The sequence below is a fragment of the Staurois parvus genome, unplaced genomic scaffold (assembly GCF_062004578.1).
Source record: "Staurois parvus isolate SC_StPar_1 unplaced genomic scaffold, SC_StPar_1.0 ptg000354l, whole genome shotgun sequence".
Taxonomy (NCBI): domain Eukaryota; kingdom Metazoa; phylum Chordata; class Amphibia; order Anura; family Ranidae; genus Staurois; species Staurois parvus.
The window spans coordinates 24,088-51,353 of NW_028318150.1; the positions used below are offsets into that span (position 1 = coordinate 24,088).

The window sequence follows — 27,266 nt, forward strand, 5'->3', positions numbered from 1 at the left end:
ATATGGAGAAAGCTGTAATGTGTAAAGACAACAAATATAGACATCACTGATCCAGCCAAGTGGACCAAGAGCTGTATAGATAACCAAGGCTCATGGACAGCAAGAGGGGAAAAGGCACCCAAAGATAGCTGGGGCCCAGAGGATGTCTATCCTATAGTAAAAAGAATAAGTTCTAATTTAATGTCCATACTCAAAAGAAAAGAGAGATAATCTTATTAATCCGCTAATATTGCATCAGCACAAATAATCAAATGAAGACTCCTATCTGTAGTTTATCAACTCATTAAGGTGTATTTATAAAGTTTTTTCAAGCTTCCATATCATATATTTGCATTATCTGGAAATAAATGTCTAAACACTGTAAATCATCACCAGGCATGACTGTTATTGTTAAATAGGAGAGAAATTTAAATCAGTTTATATTATAGGGACTGCAGAGTAAAATACTTCAGAAATCAGCCCAAGCTTCACTATGCCACGTACTGGTAAAAAAAAGATAGATTGCACTAGAGATTTATTATATATACTGTAAATAAGATGGTAAAAAACAGAGGTTTTGCAAAAAAATTCATCATAATTACAATGATTAAACTTGTGGCATGTCAGGGTGTTCAATCGATAATATAGTAGCTGCTAAATTTATCTTACCTACAAACACAGAAGCATAGAGTAGCATTTAGCATGGAGTAATGTCTGCAGCCTCTCAGACCAAAAGATACAATGTACTGCCTGGTTGTACCACTTAAATAGGAGTAAGTTGATTAAAAGTTGCCAACACCTGAAACTCATGTTTGTTATAGAGTTTGCCACTGTCTGACATCAAGTATGGCCCCCTGGGCTCATGCTCATGGCATCGCCCCACACCACGATCTGACGCAATTGTGTCATCACATCAACTCTTTGGGATGATGTCACGTGCAATAAGTCCACCAGCACGCACCACCGCCGGCCCAAAGGACATGCTGTGAAGGCGAGGGGAGGGGGTGAGCACCAGAAACCAGCACACACCCACCATCCCACCACCATTAACGTGGCCATTGGATGGGCACAAAAATGTCTTACTCCCACCGAGCAGTGTGTGCGTGCCGGGCAGCCGTTGCCTGCCACCCCCATCTGTTCAAAAGGCCCAGGACATCACGTCATCTAGGGGTTGAAAAAAAAGGTGACATCTATGAAAAAAAACACAAAAACAAACAAAACAATACGTAAGGCATAATACATCTCAAGAGATGGAAATAAAACATAGCAAGGCCTGATAGATGTAAATAGTCACCAGAGAGGTAAATATAAATATAACTAACATAACATTTTCGAATATATACAGCTGTCAAATGCCATATTCAATCCCAAAATAAAAAATATATACTATACAAGAGCAAAACCAAGCAAAGAGATATGTATTCATATTTCCAGCCCCCCTGAGAAAAGGCCTTCTAGGAAGGGCTTACAGCTCATTACCTCATTTAGCCCTGTGAATGAGGTAGCTTTTAATCTATAAATCCATTTAAGTTCCATTTTGAGGAGTATTTTGTTCCACTCTCCCCCTCTACTGTTGGGGTGTATACGATCCAATATCAAAAATTTAATTTTCAGCCATTTACCTCGGTGTATAACCATTACAAGTCTGCCAAGGGGTCATTCTGGGTCACATTATTTCATGATTTTAATGTGCCTGTAGTCACGTTTCCAAAATTCTAGCTTGGTCTTGCCAACATAATAGTAACCACATTCACAATATAAGAGATAAATCACACCAAATGTCTTACAATTAGCATAATGTTTCGTAAAAACCATTTGACCATTAGCTAGTTTGATCTTTTTATCAGTCCACATGTATTTACTCCTATATTTACATATGTCACCAGAGAGATTAAATTCACTGTGTAGAATACAATCAAAAATATAAGTTGCTCTTTTACATGTAAACAGTGGGTTCTCTGGGACAAAATTACCCACAATGGGATCCATAGTTAACATGTGCCAATATTTTTGAAAAATCTTTCTAACCTTATGGTGTTGATTCAAAAATTTTGTAATAATTCTTATGGGATTGGACTAACCTTTGTTTTTTTTGTTATAGAGCAGTTGGTTCCTTGATTTTGAAAGGGCTGATTTATAGACCTTCTTTAGAGAAGTTCATGAATAACCTCTCTCTAAGAGTCTTTTTTGTAATTTTTTAGCTTCAATATTAAAGGATGCATCATCTGAGCAATTACATCTGACTCTCAAGTACTAACTATAGGGAATAGAGCTAAGCAGAGGTTTTGGAAGGAAGCTAAAAGCATGGAGGATGGAATTACCTGCCGTTGGTTTGCGGTACAAGTTACTGACAAGCTCCACTTTCTCCTCTACATGTCTCTACGTCCAGGAAAGTAACCATATTTTGGTTCCATTGCATTGCAAATTTCATATTAAAGTCATTACGATTCATTCTATCAATACATTTTATAAGCAATTCCGAAGAGCACTCCCTTACGATGAATATGTCATCGATGTATCGATACCATAATGATATATGATCAGTATATGTTGACAAGGTCTCATCATTCATAAACATATGTTCCCACTCCCCCAGGTACAGATTAGCATATGATGGGGCACAACAAGTCCCCATCGCTATGCCCTGTACCTGGGGGTAGTAGGAACGATTGAAAGTGAAGACATTATGGTGCAATATGAATTCCAAAACAGAAAGTATGAGTTCATTATAAGCCCAATCCTGCTGGCTGCATTGGACAAGGGTGTGTTTGATAGCTGCGAAGCCTTTTTCATGGGGCATGGAGCTATATAAAGCTTTGATATCCATTGTGACTAACAGAGCATCATTGGAAATATGAAGCTCATCTATAATTTGAAGAAGATGTATGATGTCCCGAACATAGGAAGGCAGACTTGTCACATGGGGCCTAAGGTGTTCATCGACAAGTCTGCTGGCATTTTCAGTCAGAACTCCTCTCCCTGATGTAATGGGTCTCCCAGGTGGGTCGATGTAATATTTATGGATTTTGGGCAAAGCATAAAACGTTGGAATGATGGAAAAACGTGTTCTAATGAACTTCCAAGTAGATTTGGAAATAATTCCATTAGCTAGGCTGTATCAGTTTGCTCATATTATTTTCATTGAATTTCTCAACAATAGATGCCATAATTGGGCGATACCAATTTAAGTTAAGAATTTTTTCACACATCTTTATATATTGTGTATTATTCATAAGGAAAATGTTACCTCCCTTGTCTGCTGGCTTGATTGTTTTTAACGTATTCTTGGATAATTTTATTAGAGCCTGTCTCTCCTGTACATTTAGATTACTGCTAGTAGAGGGATTGATTTTTAATGCATTAATTTATTTACTTATTAGTTTGAGAAAAGATGCCACGTTTGGAATAGAGCTAGGTGGTGGGAATTTATCAGATTACTTTTTAAGAGTGGAATTATTCTGTTTATTTTGATTTGTTGTAGAGGAGTTTTCTAAAGATTATAATAATTAAGTGATATCCACCAGATCAATAAGATCGGTCGGATCACTTGCCTCAAGCAGATATATAATTTGGTCAAACATCTTGATATCTTGTGATGTTGTTTGGTTGTTAACATTTTATTTGTCATACAAACTTTTAAATATAAGTTTATGGGCAAAAAGTTGTAAATCCTTTCAAATTCAAATTTATCCAGATCTTCATTAGGACAAAAGTTTATGCCTTTGCCTAGAATCTTTAGCTCATCCTCAGTGAGTGTGTGTGTGATATTAAACTCATTGTTAGTATTAACCACTTCCCGTCCGGCCGCTGTTTATAAACGGCAGGACGGGACACCTACAGGAGCGGGTTGCCGTCTCTAAACGGCACCTTGTATCTAAGGCTCGTGCGCGGCTCCTAGAGCGCGCACCCGCGAGCCCGATGATCGCCGAGTCCGACGGACACGGTGGATTACGTGACATGGTATGGGACCAATGAAATCGGTCCCATACCATGTGATCAGCTGTGTCCAATAAGGACACAGCTTAAGTGTAAACAAAAGCCGCATGGTGCGGCTTCCGCCTCCTTCTCCTCTCACGGAGTTGTCTGTGAGAGGAGAAACAGTGAAGAAGAGGGTTGTAGCTAACTGCCCTCCACCTCAGTGACACCTGATCGCCCCTAAAGTGTCCCTGATCGCCCCTAAAGTGGCCCTGATCGCCCCTAAAGTGGCCCTGATTGCCCCACGTGGCCCTGATTGCCCCAACAAGTGGCCCTGATTGCCCCAACAAGTGGCCCTGATTGCCCCCACAAGTGGCCCTGATTGCCCCCACAAGTGGCCCTGATTGCCCCCACAAGTGGCCCTGATTGCCCCAAGTGGCCCTGATTGCCCCAAGTGGCCCTGATCGCCCACAAGTGGTCCTGATCGCCAACAAGTGGCCCTGATTGCCAACAAGTGGTCCTGATCGCCAACAAGTGGCCCTGATCGCCCCCACATAGTGTCCCTGATTGCCCCCACAAGTGTCCCTGATTGCCCCAAGTGGCCCTGATTGCCCCAAGTGGCCCTGATCGCCCACAAGTGGTCCTGATTGCCCACAAGTGGCCCTGATTGCCCAACAAGTGGCCCAGCAGTGTCCCTGATTGTCAGTGTCCCTGATCACCACATAGTGGCCCAGCAGTGTTCCTGATCGCCACAGTGTCCCTGATCGTCACAGTATCCCTGATCGCCGCAGTGGCCAAGCAGTGTCCCTGATCGTCACACAAGTGGCCCAGCAGTATCGCCGCAGTGGCCAAGCAGTGTCCCTGATTGCCACACAAGTGGCCCAGAAGTGTCCCTGATTGCCGCAGTGGCCCAGCAGTGTCCCTGATCACCGCAGTGTCCCTGATTGCCGCACAAGTGGTCCAGCAGTGTCCCTGATCGCCGCAGTGGCCCAGCAGTGTCCCTGATCACCGCAGTGTCCCTGATTGCCGCACAAGTGGTCCAGCAGTGTTCCTGATCGCCACAGTGTCCCTGATTGCCGCACAAGTGGTCCAGCAGTGTCCCTGATTGCCGCAGTGTCCCTGATTGCCGCAGTGGCCCAGCAGTATCCCTGATCGCCACACAAGTGGCCCAGCAGTGTCCCTGATCGCCGCACAAGTAACCCAGCATTGTCCCCGATTGCCGCACAAGTGGTCCAGCAGTGTCCCTAATCACCACAGTGGCCCAGCAGTGTCCCTGATCACCGCAGTGTCCCTGATTGCCGCACAAGTGGTCCAGCAGTGTCCCTGATCGGCGCAGTGGCCCTAATTGCCACAGTGGCCCAGCAGTGTCCCTGACCACCACACAAGTGGCCCAGCAGTGTCCCTGATCACCGCATTGGCCCAGCAGTGTTCCTGATCACCACACAAGTGGCCCAGCAGTGTCCCTGATCACCGCATTGGCCCAGCAGTGTTCCTGATCACCACACAATTGGCCCAGCAGTGTCCCTGATCCCCACATTGGCCCAGCAGTGTTCCTGATCACCACACAAGTGGCCCAGCAGTGTCCCTGATCGCCGGATAAGTGGTCCAGCAGTGCCCCTGATCACCGAAGTGTCCCTGATCACCGCAGTAGTCCAGCAGTGTTTCTGATTGCCACACAAGTGGCCCAGCAGTGTCCTGATCATCGCAGTGGCCCAGCAGTGTCCCTGATCGCCGCAGAAGTGGTCCAGCAGTGTCCCTGATCGCCGCAGTGTCCCAGCAGTGTCCCTGATCACCGCAGTGTCCCCGATTGCTGCACAAGTGGTCCAGCAGTGTCCCTGATCACCGCAGTGTCCCTGATTGCCGCAGTGGCCCAGATCACCACACAAGTGTCCCAGCAGTGTCCCTGATCACCACACAAGTGGCCAGCAGTGTCCCTGATCGCCGGACAAGTGGTCCAGCAGTGCCCCTGATCACTGCAGTGTCCCTGATCACCGCAGTTGCCCAGCAGTGTTTCTGATCGCCACACAAGTGGCCCAGCAGTGTCCTGATCATCACAGTGGCCCAGCAGTGTCCATGGTCGCCGCACAAGTGGTCCAGCAGTGTCCCTGATCGCCACAGTGTCCCTGATTGCCACAGTGTCCCTGATCGCCACACAAGTGGCCCAGCAGTGTCCCTGATCACCGCAGTGGCCCAGCAGTGTCCCTGATCACCATACAGTGGCCCAATCAGTGTCCCTGATCACCTTACAGTGTGCCTGTTCATAAAGTGTCCCTGATCTCTGCCACACCAGTGGATCCTGTTCACTGCCATCGTCTGTGAGGAGAGAGATCCAGTACAGCTAACTGTGAGTAATTTTCAGCCTTTGCACAGAGTTTACACACACTCACAAAACATTGCCAGCCACCTCACTGTATCTCTGATTTTTGCCCAACAGTGACTAGTGTGAACCAACTGCAGCCAGATATCTGTCCCTCACTGCAACACCATCCTGATCACTGCCATACCAGTGGGTCCTGATCAGTGTCAAAAATATGGCCAAAAGATCATATACAAGCGAGGAGGCATTTCAAATTCTGAGTATGACAGATGAGAGTGACGGAGAACTTAAAACATACCTTGGGGTGTTTGCTTTCCAAAATGGGGTCTTTTTATGGATAATTCCATTGTCCTGATGCTCCAGGACCTCCAAAACAGCAATAGGTAGTTAAGAAATTAGATGTGCGATCTTTGCCCTTAGAACGCTAACAGGTGCTTATTGGATGTGGAACCCCTCTATGTGGCCAGACTGTGAAAAAGTCTCACACATTTGGTATCACTATATTCAGGAAGAGTTAGAGAATGTGTTTTGGGGTGTAATTTTAAGTATGCCTATGCAGTGTATTAGAAATATCTCATAGATTGACAACTTTGTGTAGAAAAAAATACATTTTCATTTTCTTTTGGCATTTTCCAAAAACTTGTGGCAAAAAATGAAGTCTTCAGAAGACTCTACATGCCTCTTAAAACTTACCTTGGGGTGTTTGCTTTCCAAAATGGGGTCATTTTGTGGATAATTCCATTGCCCTGATGCTCCAGGACCTCCAAAACGGCAATAGGTAGTCAAGAAATTAGATGTGTAATTTTTGCCCTTAGAACGCTAACAGGTGCTTATTGGATGTGGAACCCCTCTATGTGGCCAGACTGTGAAAAAGTCTCACACATTTGGTATCGCCATATTCAGCAGGAGTTAAAGAATGCGTTTTGAGGTATAATTTTAAGTATGCCTATGCTGTGTAATAGAAATATCTCATAGATTGACAACTTTGCGTAAAAAAAAATACATTTTCATTTTCTTTTCACATTTTCCAAAAACGTGGCAAAAAATGAAGTCTTCAGAGGACTCCCCATGCCTCTTAAAACATACCTTGAGGTGTTTTCTTTCGAAAATGGGGTCATTTTGTGGGTAATTCAATTGTCCTGGTGCTCCAGGACCTCCAAAACTGTGATAGACAGTCAAGAAATTAGATGTGTAATTTTTGCCCCTAGAACGCCTAAGGGTGCTTATTGGATGTGGGGCCCTTCTATGTGGATAGGCTGTGAAAAAGTTTTACACATGTGGTATCGCCATACTCAGGATGAGTAGCAGAATGTGTTTTGGGGTGTAATTGCAAGTATGCCTATGCCGTGTGAGAGAAAGAACTTGTTAAATGACAACTTTGTGGGAAAAAAAAAAGAATTTTTTTTACTTTCATCATTTCCTTAAAAAATTGGCAAAAAATGACAACTTCAAAAAACTCCCCATGCCTCTCATTAAATACCTCAGACTGTCTACTTTCCAAAAAGGGGTCGTTTGGGGGGTATTTGTACTGTCCTGGCATTTTAGGGCCCCAAGAAATTATATAGGTAGTCCGTGCATCAGGATTGATACATTTTCAAATATATCAAATATATATACCGTGGTCTGTGGACTGTATAACTTTCACAAAGACTAAATAATACACACTGATTTGGGTTATGTCTACCAACAAAATGTAGCACAATGGATTTTGGCCTAAATTTATGAAGAAAGTATATTTATTTGCAAAATTTAGTATCAAATACTAAGAAAAACATGTTTTTTTTCAAAATTTTCAGTCTTTTTTCATTTTTCTAGCAAAAAATAAAAACCCCAGTGATGATTAAATACCACCAAATTAAAGCTCTATTTGTTTGAAAAAAATGATAATAATTTCATTTAGATACAGTGTTGTATGCCTGAGTAATTGTCATTCACAATGTGAGAGCGCCGAAAGCTGAAAATTTCCCTGGACAGGAAGGGGGTAAAAGTGTCCGGACAGGAAGTGGTTAATATCCTTCTTACATTGATATCCATTAGTGAAACTTAAGAGTGGCTTATTGTGGGTTGGTGGGTGTCGGCTCTAAAAACGTAGTGTCTCTGTCAGGGATCCCGGCTCCTTCTGCCGCAATCGCGGCTCTGTCCCCCGCGCATGCGCATTGGCGGCAGATCACGCCGGGACACAGGAACTAGGTCCCGGCGAGCCGCGGCTGACAGGACGCCGCGCATGCGCAGTAGAAACCGCGGGCGCGCCTCAGGCGTCCAGTGACAGCCGGGGGCGCGTCCTAGCCAGCCAATGACAGTGCAGGGCGCACTATTTAAAGATGCCCTGCACTGTCACAAATTGCCGCAAGGTCTATGTGTGATCCTGAATACCTGCTCCTGCTGTGACCCTGTTTTTGACCCTGACTACGCTTCCTGCCCCTGAGATTGACCCGGCTTTGTTCTGACTATTCTACCCGCTCCTGTGATTGACCCGGCTTTGTTCTGACTATTCTACCCGCTCCTGTGATTGACCCGGCTTTGTTCTGACTATTCTACCCGCTCCTGTGATTGACCCGGCTTTGTTCTGACTATTCTGCCTGCTCCTGCGTTTTGACTCGGCTTGTCCCGACTGCTCCTACGGATTGATTTACCCGGCTGACCCTGCGTGTGACCCGACTACTCTTAGCCCGCCGATTCGGTACCCCGCTTACCCCACGGGGCCACTATCCGTACCACCCTGCTGGGGCCGCCATCCTCTTCACAGCTGGCTCTCCTGGTACCTACATACATCCCCGGAGGCCTCCTCGGCCGCTGGTGGCCCGCTCAGAGGTCGTGACCTGGCCCGGGACTGTTTCAAGTCCATCCCCACCATCAGGGGCCCTGGTGAAAGCACAGCCCGGGCTTAGACCCCACGCTCTGGGTAGGTCTACCAGCTGGCAGACGGAGGGCTCCGCCTGGCGGATCCTAACAGTACCTTGCGGCCATGACAGAGCCAGGAAGTGGACCGGCGTCCCTAGAGGATATTTGCCAGCACCTGGCAACTTTGACCCAGGCTTTCCAGAACTTCCACAGTCGCTGCGCCCGACTGGAAGACCGCATGGAGACATTAGCCCCCCAGACTCCCCCTGTTCAGAGTTCCCCGTCTGTGGAACCTCCCGCTACCCCGGTATCCGGAGCGGTTGCCACACCCTTAGCTCCTGAACCCCGCGTTCCCCTGCCGGAGCGGTTCCGTGGGGACCGGAGCCGTTTCCGAGCCTTTCGGAACGCTTGCACACTATATTTTAACTTGCAGCCTCGCACATTCTCCTCCGAGACCGTCAAGGTGGGGTTTATAGTCTCTCTCCTTCAGGATGAGCCCCAGGATTGGGCCCACCGTCTGATGGAGAGGCGCGACCCCCATCTTGACTCCGTGACCGAGTTCTTTCAGGCCATGGCCGTTTTGTATGACGACCCTCAGCGGGCTGCTTCCGCAGAGGCTACCCTATACTCTCTGCGACAGGGCCGCCGGGCAGCGGAAGAATACGCGTCCGATTTTAGGCGTAGCATGGGAGACACCAGATGGAACGATGCGGCTTTATGTCACCAGTTCCGCATTGGACTGTCTGAGCCTCTCAAGGACGAACTCGCACGAGTAGGCCTACCTGACTCCCTGGAAAGATTGATTGAATTGGCCATTCAAATTGACCGTAGACTAAGGGAACGTCGACAGGAAAGGAGCGGCCAGGGTCAAAGGGTGGCATGGATTCCATCAAGAGATACAACTCCAGCCCCAGGGAACCATCCGCGAAACACGGAGATGGGAGACAACTCGGAACCCATGCAACTGGGACTGGCCCGTTCCCACTTATCGGTCGAGGAACGCCAGAGGAGGCGCTCACTGAACCTGTGTCTGTACTGCGGGGAAGCTGGTCACCAGGTGCGCTCCTGTCCTGCAAAAACGAGTAAGTCCACGCCCGTTTCTTGTTCCTTACCTGCAGGCAGGGATGATCAGTCTAGTTACCTGGCCATTCCTGTGTCTTTACAGCTCCCCGGAGGAATATTGTCGGTGACCGCGATCGTTGACTCAGGAGCCTGTAGCTGTTTTATTGATCTGACTTTTGCCCACCGGCAAAAAATCCCTCTCCAGACCAAAGAAAGGGGGTTCAACATTTTCTTGGCAGATGGGTCCAGTATAAAATCTGGGGTGGTGGACCAGGAGACGCCACCCATTTTCACCACTATGGCAGACCATCACCAGGAGTTCCTCCGTTTGGACGCCATCGCCTCCCCCCTTTTTCCAGTCATTCTGGGGCTCCCTTGGCTGAGGGCCCATAACCCCCAGATTGACTGGGAAAAGGGAACGATTCATTTTCGGTCACCCTATTGTTTGAGTCACTGCCACGTCACAGGACCCATGGTTCCCCGGTTCCTCCTGTGCTTGGACGGAGACACATATTTATCCCAGGTGATTCCTCCGGCCTATCATGACTTCTTGGACGTCTTTAGTAAGCGGGGAGCTGACGTTCTACCTCCACACCGTCCCTACGACTGCCCCATTGACCTCCTACCCGGGTCGGAAATCTCTTTCGGCCGTATCTTCCCCTTGTCCGAAATGGAATCGGGGGTGCTGAGGGAATATATCGACGAAAACCTTCGGAAGGGCTTTATTCGTCCTTCCACATCCCCAGCCGGGGCCGGGTTGTTCTTTGTAGAGAAGAAGGACAAATCATTACGGCCCTGCATAGACTATCGTGACCTAAATAAAATTACGGTAAAGAATCGTTATCCCTTACCCCTAGTCCCCGAGCTCCTCCAGAGACTGAGATCAGCAACGATTTTCACTAAATTAGACCTGCGGGGGGCCTATAACCTTGTTCGTATCAGGGAGGGGGATGAGTGGAAAACGGCGTTCCGTACAAGATTCGGTCACTACGAATATTTGGTGATGCCGTTCGGGCTCTGTAATGCCCCGGCGACTTTTCAGCATTTTATCAATGATGTTTTTCGCGATTTTCTTGATATTTTCGTGGTAGTTTACTTGGATGACATCCTAATTTTTTCCCCCTCACTGGAGGTTCATCGGGGTCACGTGTCACGGGTCTTAGAACGGTTGCGCCAACACGGGCTATACGCTAAGGCTGAAAAGTGCTGTTTTGAACAGCACGAAATCACATTCTTGGGACTGGTTCTCTCTTCCGCGGGGGTCGCGATGGATCCCCAGAAGGTCACGGCGATCTTAGATTGGCCAATACCCGCCGACAAAAAGGGGGTACAGCGCTTCATCGGCTTTGCTAACTTTTACAGAAAATTCATTAGGAACTTCTCCGGTCTGGTCTCCCCGATCACGCAACTGACGAAACAAGGGGTCCGCTTTAAGTGGACCTCCGAAGCTCAGTCGGCCTTCGATAAGCTCAAGAGACTGTTCACCTCTGCTCCCATTCTCTGCCATCCGGATTCTTCGCTCCCATATGTGTTGGAAGTTGACGCCTCCGAAAACGCGGTAGGAGCGGTTCTGTCCCAAAGGAATGGTACCAAGGAACTACTGCACCCTGTGGCGTTCTTCTCCAGGAAGCTGACACCAGCGGAGCGCAACTATGACATTGGAGATCGGGAGCTCCTGGCCATTAAAACCGCTCTGGAAGAATGGAGGTATTTACTGGAAGGGGCCACTCACCCCATCCTAATATTTACAGATCACAAAAACCTAGAATATTTAAGGATGGCAAAACGACTGAGACCACGCCAAGCGAGATGGGCTCTTTTCTTTTCTCGATTCTCATTCCATATAACGTACCGACCCGGTACTAAGAATACCAAACCAGACGCCCTGTCCCGCATGTTTGAGGACCCCGACGACGCTGCGGTACCAGACACCATCCTGCCTTCTGGAAGCTTCCTCGCGCTACAAACGGAACTGCGCTCCCGGCTTCTTGATGCTTCGGTAAGACTACCCGTTCCGTCTGGTTCACCCCTCCAGAGCCACGGTGGCCTGTTTTGGAAGGAAGACCGAATCATGGTCCCAGAAGAGGTGCGAACCTTGGTCCTAGGGCATTGCCACGACCATCCAATGGCAGGTCACTTCGGGGTGACGAAGACTCTAGAACTGCTACGGCGCTCGTTCTGGTGGCCGGATATGATCAAGGATTGTGAGCGTTACGTCCGGACGTGTCCCACCTGTCAAAGGAACAAACCCTCCAGGAGTAGGGCATGGGGATTGTTACGTCCATTACCTATACCCAAGCGGGCCTGGCAAATGATAGCCATGGATTTTGTGGTCGAACTCCCACCATCCCAAGGTCACACGGCGATAATGGTGATCGTCGACCGCTTCTCGAAGATGGCGCATTTCGTGCCCCTGGAGAAGACCCCATCGGCACCGGAAACGGCACGGATCTTCATTCGGGAAGTGGTAAGGCTTCATGGAGTTCCCGAAGACATTGTGTCGGATCGGGGGGTGCAATTCACCTCCAGGTTCTGGAACGCCCTATGTAAAGCGCTGGGAATCAAGCTGTCGCTCTCGTCCGCCTACCACCCGCAGACCAACGGTCAAACCGAGAGGACCAACCAAACGCTGGAACAGTATTTACGATGCTACACCTCCTATCTCCAGGATGACTGGCTGACGTTGTTGCCTTCTGCGGAGTTCTCATACAACAACTCAAGTCACTCAGCTACGGGTCAATCGCCATTCTTTTCTAATTACGGGTATCACCCCACATTCCTCCCTGATCTAATGCCTGAAAATCTGGTACCGGCGTCGCAGGACATCTTGAACTTCTTTTCCGTCAACAACAAGACTATTCAGGAAGCCATCGCTAAGGCCCAGGAGGACAGTAAGAAGGCTTTCGACAGAAAGAGAAGAGGAGATTTACTGCTTCAACCAGGAGATCTGGTTTGGCTGGCAACAGCCAACTTGAAGATGCTGTGCCCCTCAAAGAAGCTGGGACCCAAGTACATTGGCCCATTTCCTGTTAAACGAATGGTCAACGAGGTGGCCTACGAACTCGAGCTTCCGCAGACTTTCAAAATACATCCCGTGTTTCATGTATCTCTCCTGAAGCCGTCCAGACCGGATCCCTTCCCAGACCAAGAATCCAGACCTCCCGAGGCAATCGCCATAGGTGACCAGGAGGAATTTGAGGTGGAAGCTATCCTCAGTTGCCGAAGGAGGGGGGGCCAGACTCAGTTCCTGATAAAATGGAAGGGTTATGGTCCTGAGGAGAACTCCTGGGAACCTGCCCAGGACGTTCACGCGCCTAGGCTCATCCGGGAGTTTTTTCGTGCTCACCCGCGGTGGAGAGATCAGTGGGGCTCCCGGAGGGTGCCCGTTGGGGGGGGGCAATGTCAGGGATCCCGGCTCCGTCTGCCGCAATCGCGGCTCTGTCCCCCGCGCATGCGCATTGGCGGCAGATCACGCCGGGACACAGGAACTAGGTCCCGGCGAGCCGCGGCTGACAGGACGCCGCGCATGCGCAGTAGAAACCGCGGGCGCGCCTCAGGCGTCCAATGACAGCCGGGGGCGCGTCCTAGCCAGCCAATGACAGTGCAGGGCGCACTATTTAAAGATGCCCTGCACTGTCACAAATTGCCGCAAGGTCTATGTGTGATCCTGAATACCTGCTCCTGCTGTGACCCTGTTTTTGACCCTGACTACGCTGCCTGCCCCTGAGATTGACCCGGCTTTGTTCTGACTATTCTACCCGCTCCTGTGATTGACCCGGCTTTGTTCTGACTATTCTACCCGCTCCTGTGATTGACCCGGCTTTGTTCTGACTATTCTGCCTGCTCCTGCGTTTTGACTCGGCTTGTCCCGACTGCTCCTACGGATTGATTTACCCGGCTGACCCTGCGTGTGACCCGACTACTCTTAGCCCGCCGATTCGGTACCCCGCTTACCCCACGGGGCCACTATCCGTACCACCCTGCTGGGGCCGCCATCCTCTTCACAGCTGGCTCTCCTGGTACCTACATACATCCCCGGAGGCCTCCTCGGCCGCTGGTGGCCCGCTCAGAGGTCGTGACCTGGCCCGGGACTGTTTCAAGTCCATCCCCACCATCAGGGGCCCTGGTGAAAGCACAGCCCGGGCTTAGACCCCACGCTCTGGGTAGGTCTACCAGCTGGCAGACGGAGGGCTCCGCCTGGCGGATCCTAACAGTCTCCTTTTGTGTTTTGTCCTGACCCTCCATTCACCTTGGAGGGAGGATTTGTAGAATAAGACATAGAATTAGTGCCATATGTTTTGCCAGGAAAAGAGGAAAATCCCATCACCATATGCAGTACATTACCTTGTACCAGAGAAGAAGAACACCTAGGTGTCAAATTACTATTGTGAGAAGAAAACTTGTGTGTGCCAAGGTTAGAGTTCTTAGCAAATTGTTTTGACCACCTCCTCATAGAAGCATCTTTTAAAACGTTGTGAGTGGTTGGGAGATACCTGCGAGGAAGTGGATATAGAGGATAGGCTAAAACAGTGGTCGGCAAGCCACATGCGGCTCTTTACAGGCTTTAATGCGGCTCTTGTGTGCCGGGCGCCCGCTCCCCTCCCTCCTCTCGGGCGGCAGGGACTCTGCAGCGTGATTAAAAAAAAAAACAGCCAGGGCAGCGCGCTCAAATGCAATGATTGGCCAGTCTCGCTGCCACTCACATCCTGATAGCCAGTGATTGGCTGTCAGGATGTGTGTAGGCGGGGCAGCGTGACGAACGTGAGAGGAGCTAGGCTCCTCTCACAGTCCTCCCTGAAGATCAGAATGGCGCGGGAACACGGCGAGAGGAACGCGCGGAGCAAAGGTAAGTGAATTGACACAGGGGGGACTTGGCTTACTACTTGCTACTTACTTACTACTACTATATGAGGGATGAATTAATATGGGGGATGAATTACTATAGGGGGGATGAATTACTATGGGGGATGAATTACTATGGGGGATGAATTACTATATGGGGGATGAATTACTATATGGGGGATGAATTACTATATGGGGGATGAATTACTATGAGGGATGAATTACTATATGGGGGATGAATTACCATGAGGGATGAATTACTATATGGGGGATGAATTACTATGGGGGATGAATTACTATAGGGGGGATGAATTACTATAGGGGGGGATGAATTACTATATGGGGGATGAATTACTATGGGGGATGAATTACTATGGGGGATGAATTACTATAGGGGGGATGAATTACTATATGGGGGATGAATTACTATGGGGGATGAATTACTATATGGGGGATGAATTACTATGGGGGATGAATTACTATATGGGGGATGAATTACTATGGGGGATGAATTACTATGGGGGATGAATTACTATATGGGGGATGAATTACTATATGGGGGATGAATTACTATATGGGGGGTGAATTACTATGGGGGATGAATTACTATATGGGGGATGAATTACTATGGGGGATGAATTACTATAAAAACTTATTGAAACTAAAAACAGTGTACCATCCTATGTATTTTCAGTTTTAAAAATGTGGCTCTCAAAATAAATTTCAATCGTGGTTTTGGCGAGATTTGGCTCAGTTGAAAAAAAAGGTTGCCCACCACTGGGCTAGAAGAAGATTGTGACAAAGCTGCATAATGAATATTTTTTTATAGCAAATTGATTTTTAGATTGATACTGATTTTGATTTCACTTGTGTGCTTTATTTTCACAAAAAGCTGTTTTATTACTTGCAAACGTTTTTCTTTTTTAATCAGGATTTCTTTATTGTACCGTTCTAAATGATCTTTCAACTTTTTGTCATATTCAGAAAAAGATGTATGTGCCTTATAGGATGATAATTTCATATTTAGATCACTAATTTCTTTACCTAATAAATTAAATCACTTACGATATTCAGATATCAGTAAGGACATATATTGCGGGAACAAGTACTTAAATTATCTTCCCATTTTTGTTTAAAGTTTATATCCAAATTCTCTAATGTTGGAAAAATTTTAACTCTCAAACCAAATGGATCTATATCCTCTTTAATGTAATCTTCAAAAACCTTAATGTGCCAAAATAAGGAAGATCTTTTCTCTAAAGCCTTGGCCAAATTTGAAAACAGGAGGTAGCCTGACATCAATACCTCCCAGTTTTTGCCTAAAAAGGTGGCCATCGTGAGAGAAAAAAAAAAAGAAAAAGAGCACACAAAAGAGCAGAATACAACTGCAAAACTTCTTTCACTTTCTTCATATACAGACACTACTTTTTAAGAGTGCACTCCAAAACATGCCATGTCCCTGTTTTCCAAATATAATATGTTGCTAAATCCTATATGGGATTCTAGGCACTCAATATCACAACTTATAGTAAAAATATAAATTGCATTTTATTTATACAAATTTAAAAGGATGAGAACCACAAATATACAACTTCTAGTACATAACATCATATATAGAGTGTATATCATAGCTTGACATAGAAGATATTGTAAATATGATGTGTTTCCATTCATCCAATGCGTTTCAGAGATACACAACTTCTTCTTAAGGGGTATCGGGAATTCCACAACTCTACAATACAATTGTATAAACTGAAAACACAAGCCAAGTGGACCAAGAGCCTTATAGATAACCAAGCTTCAAGGACAGCATGGGGAGATAAAAGGCACCCAAGGACCACTGGGGCCCAATGGATGTCAATCCTATAGTAAAAAGTATGATAATTTCTAATTTAATGTCTATACTCCTTGAAAGAAAAGAGGGATAATCTTATTAATCCGCTAATATCCCAGCAGCACAAATAATCAAATGAAGACTCCTATCTGTAGTATATCAACTCCTTAAGGTGTATTTATAAAGTTTTTTAAGCTTCAATATCATATATTTGCATATATTTGCGTTATCTGGAAATAAATGTCTAAACACTGTAAATCATCACCAGGCATGACTGTTATTGTTAAATAAGAGATAAATTGAAATCAATTTATATTATAGGGACTGCAGAGTAAAATACTTCAGAAAGCAGCCCAAGCTTCACTATACCACATACTGGTAAAAATAAGATAGATTGCACTAGAGATTTTTTATATATAAATAAGATGGTTAGAAAACAGAAGTCTTATAAAAAGATTCATCATAATTACAATGATTAAACTTGTGGCATGTCAGGGCGTTCAATCAAAAATGTAGTAGCTGCTAAATTTATCTTACCTACAAATACAGAAGCATGGAGTAGCATGGAGCTTGGAGTAATGTATGCAGCCTCTCAGACCACAAGGTACAATGTACTGCCTGGCTGCATCACTAAATAGGAGTAAGGCGATAAAAAATTGCCAACACCTGAAACTCATGTTTCTTATGGAGTTTGCCGCTGTCTTACCTCAAGTATGGCCCCCTGGGCTTATGTGCGTGGCGTCGCCCTGCCCCACGATCTGACACAATTGAGTCATTATGTTGACGTCATGTGCAATAAGTCCACCAGCATGCACCACCACTAGCCCAAAGGACACGCTGATAAGGCTAGGGGAGGGGGCGAGCACCAGAAACCAGCACCCGCCCACCATCCCACCACCATGAACACCGCCAGAGGGAAGGGCACAAAAATGTCCCACTCCCACCAAGCAGCGTATACATGCTGGGTGGGCGTTGCGTGCCACCCTCCCATCTGCCCAACAGGCCCAGGGCTTCACACCATCTAGAGGTTGAAAAACAAACACAAATACAAACAAAACAATACGTAAGGCATAGTACATCTCAAGAGATGTAAATAAAACATAGCAAGGCCTGATAGATGTAAATAGTCACCAGAGAGGTGAATATGAATGTAACTAATATAACATTCTCGAATATATACAACTCCTCTCTATCTGGCTATTCGGGTGCTAATGGGGAACGTTACATATTTAATCATCTGTACACATAGTTACATAGTCTGGCTGAAAAAAGACAACAGTCCATCCAGTTCAACCATATATAAAAAAAAAAAAGTTATAATCTTACACCTCATTTGATCCAGAGGAAGGCAAAAAACCCCAGCAAAGCATGATGCAATTTGGTCCTGCAGGGAAAAAAAATTCCTTTCTGATCCCCCAAGAGGCTATCGGATATTCCCTGGATCAACTTTACCTATAAATAGTAACCAGTTATATTCTGTGTATCCAAGAAAGAATTCAGGCCTTTTTTAAAGCAATCCACTGAGCTGGCCAGAACCAACTCTTGGGAGTCTATTCCACATTTTCACAGCTCTTACCCTGAAGAAACCTTTCCATGTTTGGAGATTAAATTTCTTTTCCTACAGATGTAAAGAGTGTTCTCTGTGATGACCTCAAGGTGAATAACTCTATACCGAGTTCACTATGTGAACCACTGATGTATTTATACATGTTGATCTTATCCCCCTTAATCTCCTCTTCTCAAGAGAGAATAAATTCAGTTCCTCTAATCCTTCCTCATAGCTGAGCTCCTCCATACCTCTTATCAGTTTTTTTTGCCCTTCTCTGCACTTTCTCCAGTTCCCCAATATTCTTTTTGTGAATTAGTGCCCAAAATTGAACTGCATATTCCAGATGAAGTATTACTAATGATTTGTACAGGGGTAAAATGATATTTCTCTCTCTGGAGTCTATACCTCTGTTAATACAATCGTTCCCCATCTATCTAGTGCAGGGGTGTCTAGTGGAGGTCCTCCAGCTGTTGCAAAACTACAACTCCCACCATGCCTCTGCCTTTGGGAGTCATGTTTGTAACTGTCAATCTTGCAATCCCTCATGGGACTTGTAGTTTGTCAACAGCTGGAGGGCCGCCAGTTAATTGTTTACTAAGGCCTGCATAGACTGAAACACGTCAACATGTTTGTTCCTGGAATTTTTACCCCTTCACCTAATTTTGCATAAAGAAGATTGGATTGTACCTTTTTCAGGTTTCTTGCTCTTCCTGATTACTTGGCTTGCAGAGGCTTAGAGCAAAGCACTGGATTTGGACTGCATCTCATCTAACCAAGTTATACAGGGTGGCAGCACTGTCAGCTTTGTTACAGTTTGTTAGGGTGCCAGTCCCAGCCTGGGTATCTTTGACTTCTATTTATGCTATGATTATTTACATTGGAACATTCAAGCATAGGCCAGACTTATATGGGCCTATTTAGTAAAGTAGTGAAAAGAACAATGAACATGCAGAAAGTAATGGCCATTCATTACAAAAGTGAAATACAATCATGTTGTGCAAATGAACCAAAACAATTTTAATTCTGCTCAAATATACTACTACTACTACCACTACAAAATGAGAAATGGCACTTGCTATTGTAGAGTTTCACAAGATGGTGGTTGTGCAGAAGACGATGATACACATTTAAATGGTAAACATGGGCCAACGACGAGTCAAAAGACACATAGCAGTCGGTGCTACAAGCAGTGGTAAGGTGTGTTTTCTTTCATTTCTTTCAATGGGAAACCATTGAGTTGGAAAATGCAAAGGGTAAGGGTGGGAGGGGGCTGTAAATTAAATGTTATTTTTTTTATATAACCCTCATGGATCACCTGAAACCCATCCATGGACCCAAGGCTAAGAACCCCTGCACTAGAGCTATTGTATTGTGACAGCTGGCACTGGTGGCTGTGAGAATACCCAAACAGCATACCCAAATCGAAAGGACATGGCGAAAAATTTTCAGTTGAACATCGGCTGCCCCCAATCACATGCAGCAGCCTTTCAACCATAGGCTTTTTGATTTTTCAATCTATATTTCCTATTTTCTTAATGTAATTGTGGTGAAGTAAACACTTCTAGCTAGAGCCAAGGTCACATGCAAGTAGAAACTATCAGGTGATTTCCCTTTTAGTTTAATTTTATAGCCGGTTTACTTTTAGTTTAGCACAAGATAACCCTGACGAGAAACAAGAACATAATCCTTACGCTTTAGGAAAGAAGATTTCATCATAGCTTCATGTGTTTCTATTAAGCTTCAAACGTCAGTCAAGAATAGCCTGAGCACTTGGATGAGTTCATAATGATCACAGAGTACATCTAAAGGCAATCTAGTTTGTTATCTATAAAGTAATGCTCTCATGCCCTGCAGGGGCACAAAAGAATTTCTTAGCAAAACATTTGTAAAGAAAATCTATGTTTTCAATTCAATTTTATTGGGACATGAACTACAGTATATGTAAATAGAATAAGGAGAACAGCTCAGTTAAGCACCAGAAACTTTACAATTTGTACAATCTTCTTTAGATCTACCAAAAACTATGTAGTGAAAGAGCCTGTCTGATGGGATACAGATTGATTTGGTAGTTTAGGTCAGTTGTTATATAGTTGTGGTAAATCTGAAGTTCATTGTGCAAAAACTGTATGGTCAGAAGTGGTCAACAATTTTTTGCAAAATTTGTATGGTCAGAAGTATTAAAAAAATGTGTACAAAAACTGTATGGTCAGAAGTTTTCCGCTAAGTACAGAATGTATTTTTTCTGCCTTAGGATATTTGAGCTTACTCCAGCAAGGTATGCTAGAAAGGTATGAGTGTGATATGAATATCTGTTAGCCTGTAACAGCAGGGTGTGCCAGAGAAATATGATTTTGTGTTATGGATATTTGCTAGCCTGTCCAGCAGAGTGTGCTAGAGAGATATGATCCTGTGTTATGGATATCTGATGCAAAGATCTCCCCTTCTAGGAGGAAACCCTGAAGGTGTTAGCTGCTGGAAGAAGAGAACATAAGGCCTAGGGAAAACAAGCTACAACTGTTCCCCACATATAGAGATGTGGAAGTTTGGCTGAGTGGGAAGTTATACACATTAACCTTTACATGTTGTCCTTCTCTGTGAAGTGAAGAATGAGATACCACTTTATACTCAATCACCTGAGAGTTGAGCTCTACAGGAGTCCAGTCTGTGATTTTGAAGGCAACTGAGACTTTGAGAGAGACTTTAAAGAGGAGCTCCAGAGGAGGAGTGGATGAGAAATAGAGGAACTTCCCTTTTCAGGTGAAGTTATGATTTAAAGAGAGTTCTAGAAGAAATTGAAGCCTAGTTTGACGGGATATCCCCAAGATCCAATATACTTGGGGATATCCTGATCCGAAGCTTGCCCTCTTTCCAATATTGGATATGCAAGAAATCTTTTGATTTAAAAATCTATTAAAGTGACTGGCATCCATAAATCCATCCCCCCAGGAAAACAACCACACCTGGGATTAATGTTTCTAGCACTTTAACCTCATTAAATGAACCTAAAGCATTTTTAATGGGGCTGCTTGGTAGCTGATGATCAATATTCATGTGTAACTATTGAAGATCAATGCAAATAGTCATAACTGCCAACAGTCCCAGATTTTCCAGAAATCTCATGCTATTTGAGGGAAATCCTGTGCTCGTGCAGACCAGAATAATTCTACTATGTCACAATTAATACCCACTACCCATAGGTCATATAGAGACTATAAACAAATAGCCACAAGATCCACACCTGCTGGCACCGCCACTGCTAACAGTGCCACAAACCCTGATGCCTGGATCTTCCCTGCTAACCCCACCCCCACTCACAGTGTGCATTATTTTTGAAGCACTTTCTCTGACAACCCCACCCCCGCTGTACAGTAACAATGGAGCACCTTCGCTGATAACACCACCCTCACACTCCCAGAGTATAGTTTCAGTGGAGCACACAGTGCCCCTGGGAAGTGGCACAGGACATCCTTCATAGGCAAATGCCAGCTGCAGACAGCATGTAAGTCTGAGCAAGGAGGCTTGCTGCAGTACTGCTGTGTGAGTTGTGTGGCTGAGGTCTGTAAAAATAGTAGTAATAAATATGATTGTTTTAATTGAAATGTTTACTATCATACAACCCCCACTGGGATGCTGTGTAAAATCTACATAAAAACAGAATGCAGTGCAAATCTCATATTGTATCCACAATAGAAAATAGAAAACATATCAAATGTTTAAACTGAGAAAATGTACCATTTTAAGACAAAATTGATGAAATTGATGGCAGCAACACGTTTCAAAAAGGTTGAGACAGGGCAGCTAAAGCTGGCAAAGTATGTGGTACTAACAAGGAAGAGCTGGAAGAACATTTAGCAACTAATTAGGCTAATTGATAAAAGGTCAGTAACATGACGGAGTATAAAAACAGCAACTTAGGGAGTCAGAGTGTCTCAGAAGTAAAGATGGACAGATCTCTGTGAAAAGCTACATCTAAAAATTGTCGAAAAATTTCAGAATAATGTTCCTCGATGTAAATTGCAAACTTTAAATATATCATCATCTACAGTACATAATATCAAAAGATTCAGAGAATCTGGAGAAATCTCTGTGTGCAAGGGACAAGGCCGAAATATTGGATGATTGTGATCTTCAGCCCCTCAGATGGCACTGCATTAAAAACAGGCATGATTCTGTGATGGACACAGTCAATTCACTGATTAATAAAAATACTGCAAAAATATCCCCATGGTCACATTCATAACAAATAAATATGTCCACAATATGTAAGATGCCTATTTATTATAGCAATTTATATTTATTCTTTATTGTCAAATGGGACACTTGGCTATTTATTTGAGTTTATTGTTCTATGTTATTGAATCTGTCTGTGAGCATGTGTTTGGTGTGTCAATATGGCACTTATACTTCCCAAGAATCCTGGATTTAATTAGATTGTCCTGTGATTGAAGGGAAATCCCGTGGTCCCATGAACCCCAGGATAATCCACTATGTTTTAAGGCCCACTGCTACAAATGTGTGCAGTGTATAATGTGAGTAGGCTCAGGTTCTAGTCATCCGAGACCCTTTAAATCATGCCTAATATTCAGCACATTATAGCCATTACCACTATTTCTGCAACGTGCTGCTCGCCCGGCATTTTTATTTCTCTGCAGGATGTCCCTCTTTCTCAGGTTCTAACATTAGGGATATGTGTCGTAAATAGCACTACATGTATATCACTCTCTCTCACATTAGTGAATGTATGCAACTGTCATACAGCATTCAAAAAGCAGCCAACTATGAGACGTGAGTGGCACAAATGACCAGGTTTATAGTGTAATAAATGAGTCTAGTTAACAACAGGTTGAAAAGAACACTGGCAATGAGCATTCTGGAATCTCTGAATTGTGTCTTGTGTAAAGAGATGCTTTTGACTACAGTAAATGTCTGGTATGCTGATCACATGAGGACAGACAATGGAAATTTAGACTAGGAAAACATGTGACTGCATTACCTCATCTCCACCTCCAAATATATATGTGCTTCAACTTCCACTGAAAAAGAAAATAAAAAAAGAAAAGAGGAAGGAAGGGAAATCCACAGTGCTACAATTTAATTATATTTAAGGGGAATTGTATTGAACACTATCTGCATGTGAACTGGCCACATACCCCAGTGAAAACTGGGGTAGACACAGACACATTTTCAGATAGATGAACATTTCCTATCACAACTAGGAAGAAAAGCGTTTATTGGCTGTCAGGGCTGCTGTTAGAAACCACAGGACCCCATACAGCCAACCTGACAGAGCCTCCACCCCCCCACCAAACAAACCCCACAGTTTACGCTGCGTCAGCTAAAAATGAACACAGCGAATGATTGGTACTGATTACTCATTGTGTTCATTCAGGAAAGGAAGGGACTGGAAAATGTGACATTTACCGAACCATTCCCCCACTCTCCATCCTGCAGGATCTTATTGTGTCATTGAGTGGGAAGTATAGGAGGGAAGCTGGCAGCACCACAGGGTTGGAGGCACACAGGGAAGCCTGGGCAGCAGAGAAGACTTATGTTGCACAGAGAGGGTGATGCATGCAGTGAGGGGCAATCACTGGAACCAATTCCCTGTATGGCTCCCTCTGCAGCTGCTGAAAGTCAGCAGGAGGGAGAGGAGAAGAAGCCAGATTTCAGTTGCTACAGAGAGAGCCATACAGGGGATTGGTTCCAGTAATTGCCCCCCCTCCCCCATTGCTAATCACCCTCCCTGCCCACATCCGATTCACCCAGCTGCTTGGACCCTCCTGCTGGCCTGGGCTCTGTACAAGAGGATTGGTGGTACCCCCTTATCCACAACCCTATTGGCTGTACAGTCATTTTAATCTCTCCTTAAAAAAAAGTAGATAAAAGTGTAAGATCAGTATACTGTATTAGATGACTTATTAGATAACTGCGTATTCAGACACTGGTACACTGTGTTTTGGGTGCCTTCTATTACACCATGCATTTCCATGAAAGTACATCAAAGTTCTGAATGCAGCAATATTGTGTCTATGTGTAAACACACTTATATGAGATAACCGCTGCTGATGTAACATAATGTGTGCTAATATCTGTACAGGAAAAAACCTCCTCTATCCCTCTGCCACCTGTAGGCAAAAGCCTACTGTGCCTAACAGTAAATCCAAAATTGATAATGTTCAAGCAGTACATTTCTCAAATGTATACATGCACTTTTTGATGCAAAATGGCGGAGATCTGATATTATTTTAGATCAGTGGTCTCCTAACTGTGGGCACTGGACTGTATGTGTCCCTTTGATTGCCTTTATTTGGCCCTTGGAGCACTGGTCTTCTCACTGGTACAAGGCATTATTCCTCCCACTGACACCAACCACAAGGCACTATGCCTTCCACTGAAAAAAGAATGGGACATACTACCTCCCACTGACACCAACAGGGTAGTATTCTTGCCACTGACCTCAATGATGGGGCACTATTCTTCCTACTGACATCAACAATGAGGCACTATTATTCCCACTGATACCAATGACAGGGCACTATTCCTTTCACTGACATTAACAATGCGGCACTATTCCTCCCACAAATACCAATTATGGGGCACTATTCCTCCCAGCAATACCAATGATGGGGCACTATTCCCCCTACCCACCACAGGTGCTATGTATTTTTTTACTTTCACTGACCACCAAGCCTGAGGCATTGTTTACTCCCTTTAATGCTGAGGTATTTTCTTCTCCCACTGACCTCAGTCCAACCCCCCTAAGGTTGGATGCATGGTAAACTGGCCATTTGTTTAGAAGGTTTGGAGACCCTGTCTAAGTGCCTGGTCACACTGGTGTGATTTCAAGTGGGATTTGCGAATTGAAATTACACCTGAAATTGCCTCTAATGAATGTGAATGTCAGTGTCTTAACAAGTGCGATTTGCTGCAGCGCGATTTCTAAAGTAGTTCTTGCATTACTTTTCCTGCAGGTTTGTTGTGATTTCGCATACATAGAATATAATGGAAATCGCAAGAAATCATTGAACATCTTCACAAGTAGCAATAAAGTCTTCAGAAATCGCACCTGAAATCTCACTGAAATCGCATACAAACCATGCAATTCTAAATCGCAGCAGTGTGATCGGTGACTTTGATGCTTAACGGGCTACTTTTGGGAACTAGAGAAGTAGATGTGAGAGTTTGTCTAACAGTTCACATTAAAACAAAGGGTTTGGTGTGCACACATTTGCAAATATTATTATACAGGATTTATATAGTGCCAACAGTTTGCTCAGCGCTGACTGATATATATGTATATGATATATACAAATATATGCGTAAGCTGCAGAGGCCACTTCATGGCACCCCAGTATATCTGCAATCCTAGTTCTATAAATTGTGAGAGTCTCCAAAGTTGGAGCACATATGTAACAATGCATAGATTAACGGCAGGCCCTAAAGGTGTAGGAACGCCCTGGACACCCAGCAATAGCACAATGGCATTGAAGGTATCCAGTGTGTCCCGACAGCAATTCACCAACATTGCAAAGAAATGGCAAGCACCCCAATATATAACTGGCCATTGCAGCAAGGAGCACATGGAAGGGAGACGCATGTAAAAAAAAAACAGCAAACAAAAATTCCCAGCTCACTTACCAACCAGCTTGCAACAAATTGAATTACCCTGTCTACCAGTTCACGTTAAAACAAGGGGTATAGTTTGCACACATTTGCAAATATATGCGTAAGCTGCACTTCATGGCACCCCAGTATATCTGCAATGCTCCTTGCTGCAAAGACCAGTTATTGATTAGGGTGGTTGCCATTTGTTTGCACTGTTGGTACCTTGGTAAGGGGACACACTGGATACCTTTGCTACCATTATGCTATTGCTGGGTGTCCAGTGCGTCTCTATACCTTTAAGGAGAGGTGGGCTCCCTCCAGTGTGTGTGTGTCCATTACAGAGACTCCAGCTTCACAGCCAGACTCCAGCCAACAATAAAAAATAGTAGCCCGAGAAATCAAAAGAGTAGTTTTTGCTGCAATACTTGCCTTAAACCTGGAGTTGTCCCCCATAGTACTTCTTTTCTGCCACTAGATGTCTATAGTCATCCAAACTGAATGACAGCCAGCATCATGCTACCCACTTCCTCTGAGCTCAGGATATAATGAATCCACCCCAGCCTGTGACTGGCCAGTGAAGAAGAAGCAGCACAGCAACTAACTGCCTATTGCAATGCTTCATTCACTTTCACACAGAGCTATGTTGTTCAGGGACTGCAAAAGTGTAATACCAAGTCAAATTCAGGTATTCACACTGCTTGCATTTAAAGATGCATTTAATGATAAAAAAGTTGCAATCATCCATGCCTACAACTGCAAGACACGTTACTGTTGGAAGAGCTCTTCTGAGAGGTTCTTAATGGATCAAATAAATACGTTTTAATATATTTTAAGTTTTAAATGTGCATCTTGCTCAGGATGAAAGTAGTCCTATGATTTATTCTGATCTCCTATCTTGAACCCCCCCCCCCCCCCCCATGCTTTTCATCTCTGAAATGAAGAGAAATGAAGCACCCAGAGGGACAAAACGCATTGGGCAGAACAAGATACTATAACTTCACCACACAGTAAAGGTGGACATGGAAAGTGTGACTGGTGCAACACCCAATACAATTGTATTTTGTCAGTTCCTAGTGCTGGGTTGAGCACTTTATTTGTGAGTACTTTCAGTTTGTTTTATTTTGTTGGTTTGAAATAAAGATCTTTTTTACACTATGAGTCTCTTCCCTCTGCGCTTTCTTCCTTGATAGGGTATGTGTAAGCACCTGAGGGACCAGGACAATCTGTACAATCTGCATTTTCACTCAGTGCTTTTAACCATTTTATGTAAGAAGTCATGGAGATCAGGTGAGTGATTTTCAGCCACTGGGGTATATCCTAGA

At 44.8% G+C, this 27,266-nt stretch overlaps 1 long non-coding RNA gene across 1 annotated transcript in view; it reads right to left on the reverse strand.

Moving 5' to 3' along the window:
* LOC149456599 (uncharacterized) overlaps window positions 1–27,266 on the reverse strand; it is a 106,881-nt gene that overhangs the window by 11,739 nt on the left and 67,876 nt on the right. The gene's annotated exons all lie outside the window — the stretch shown is intronic.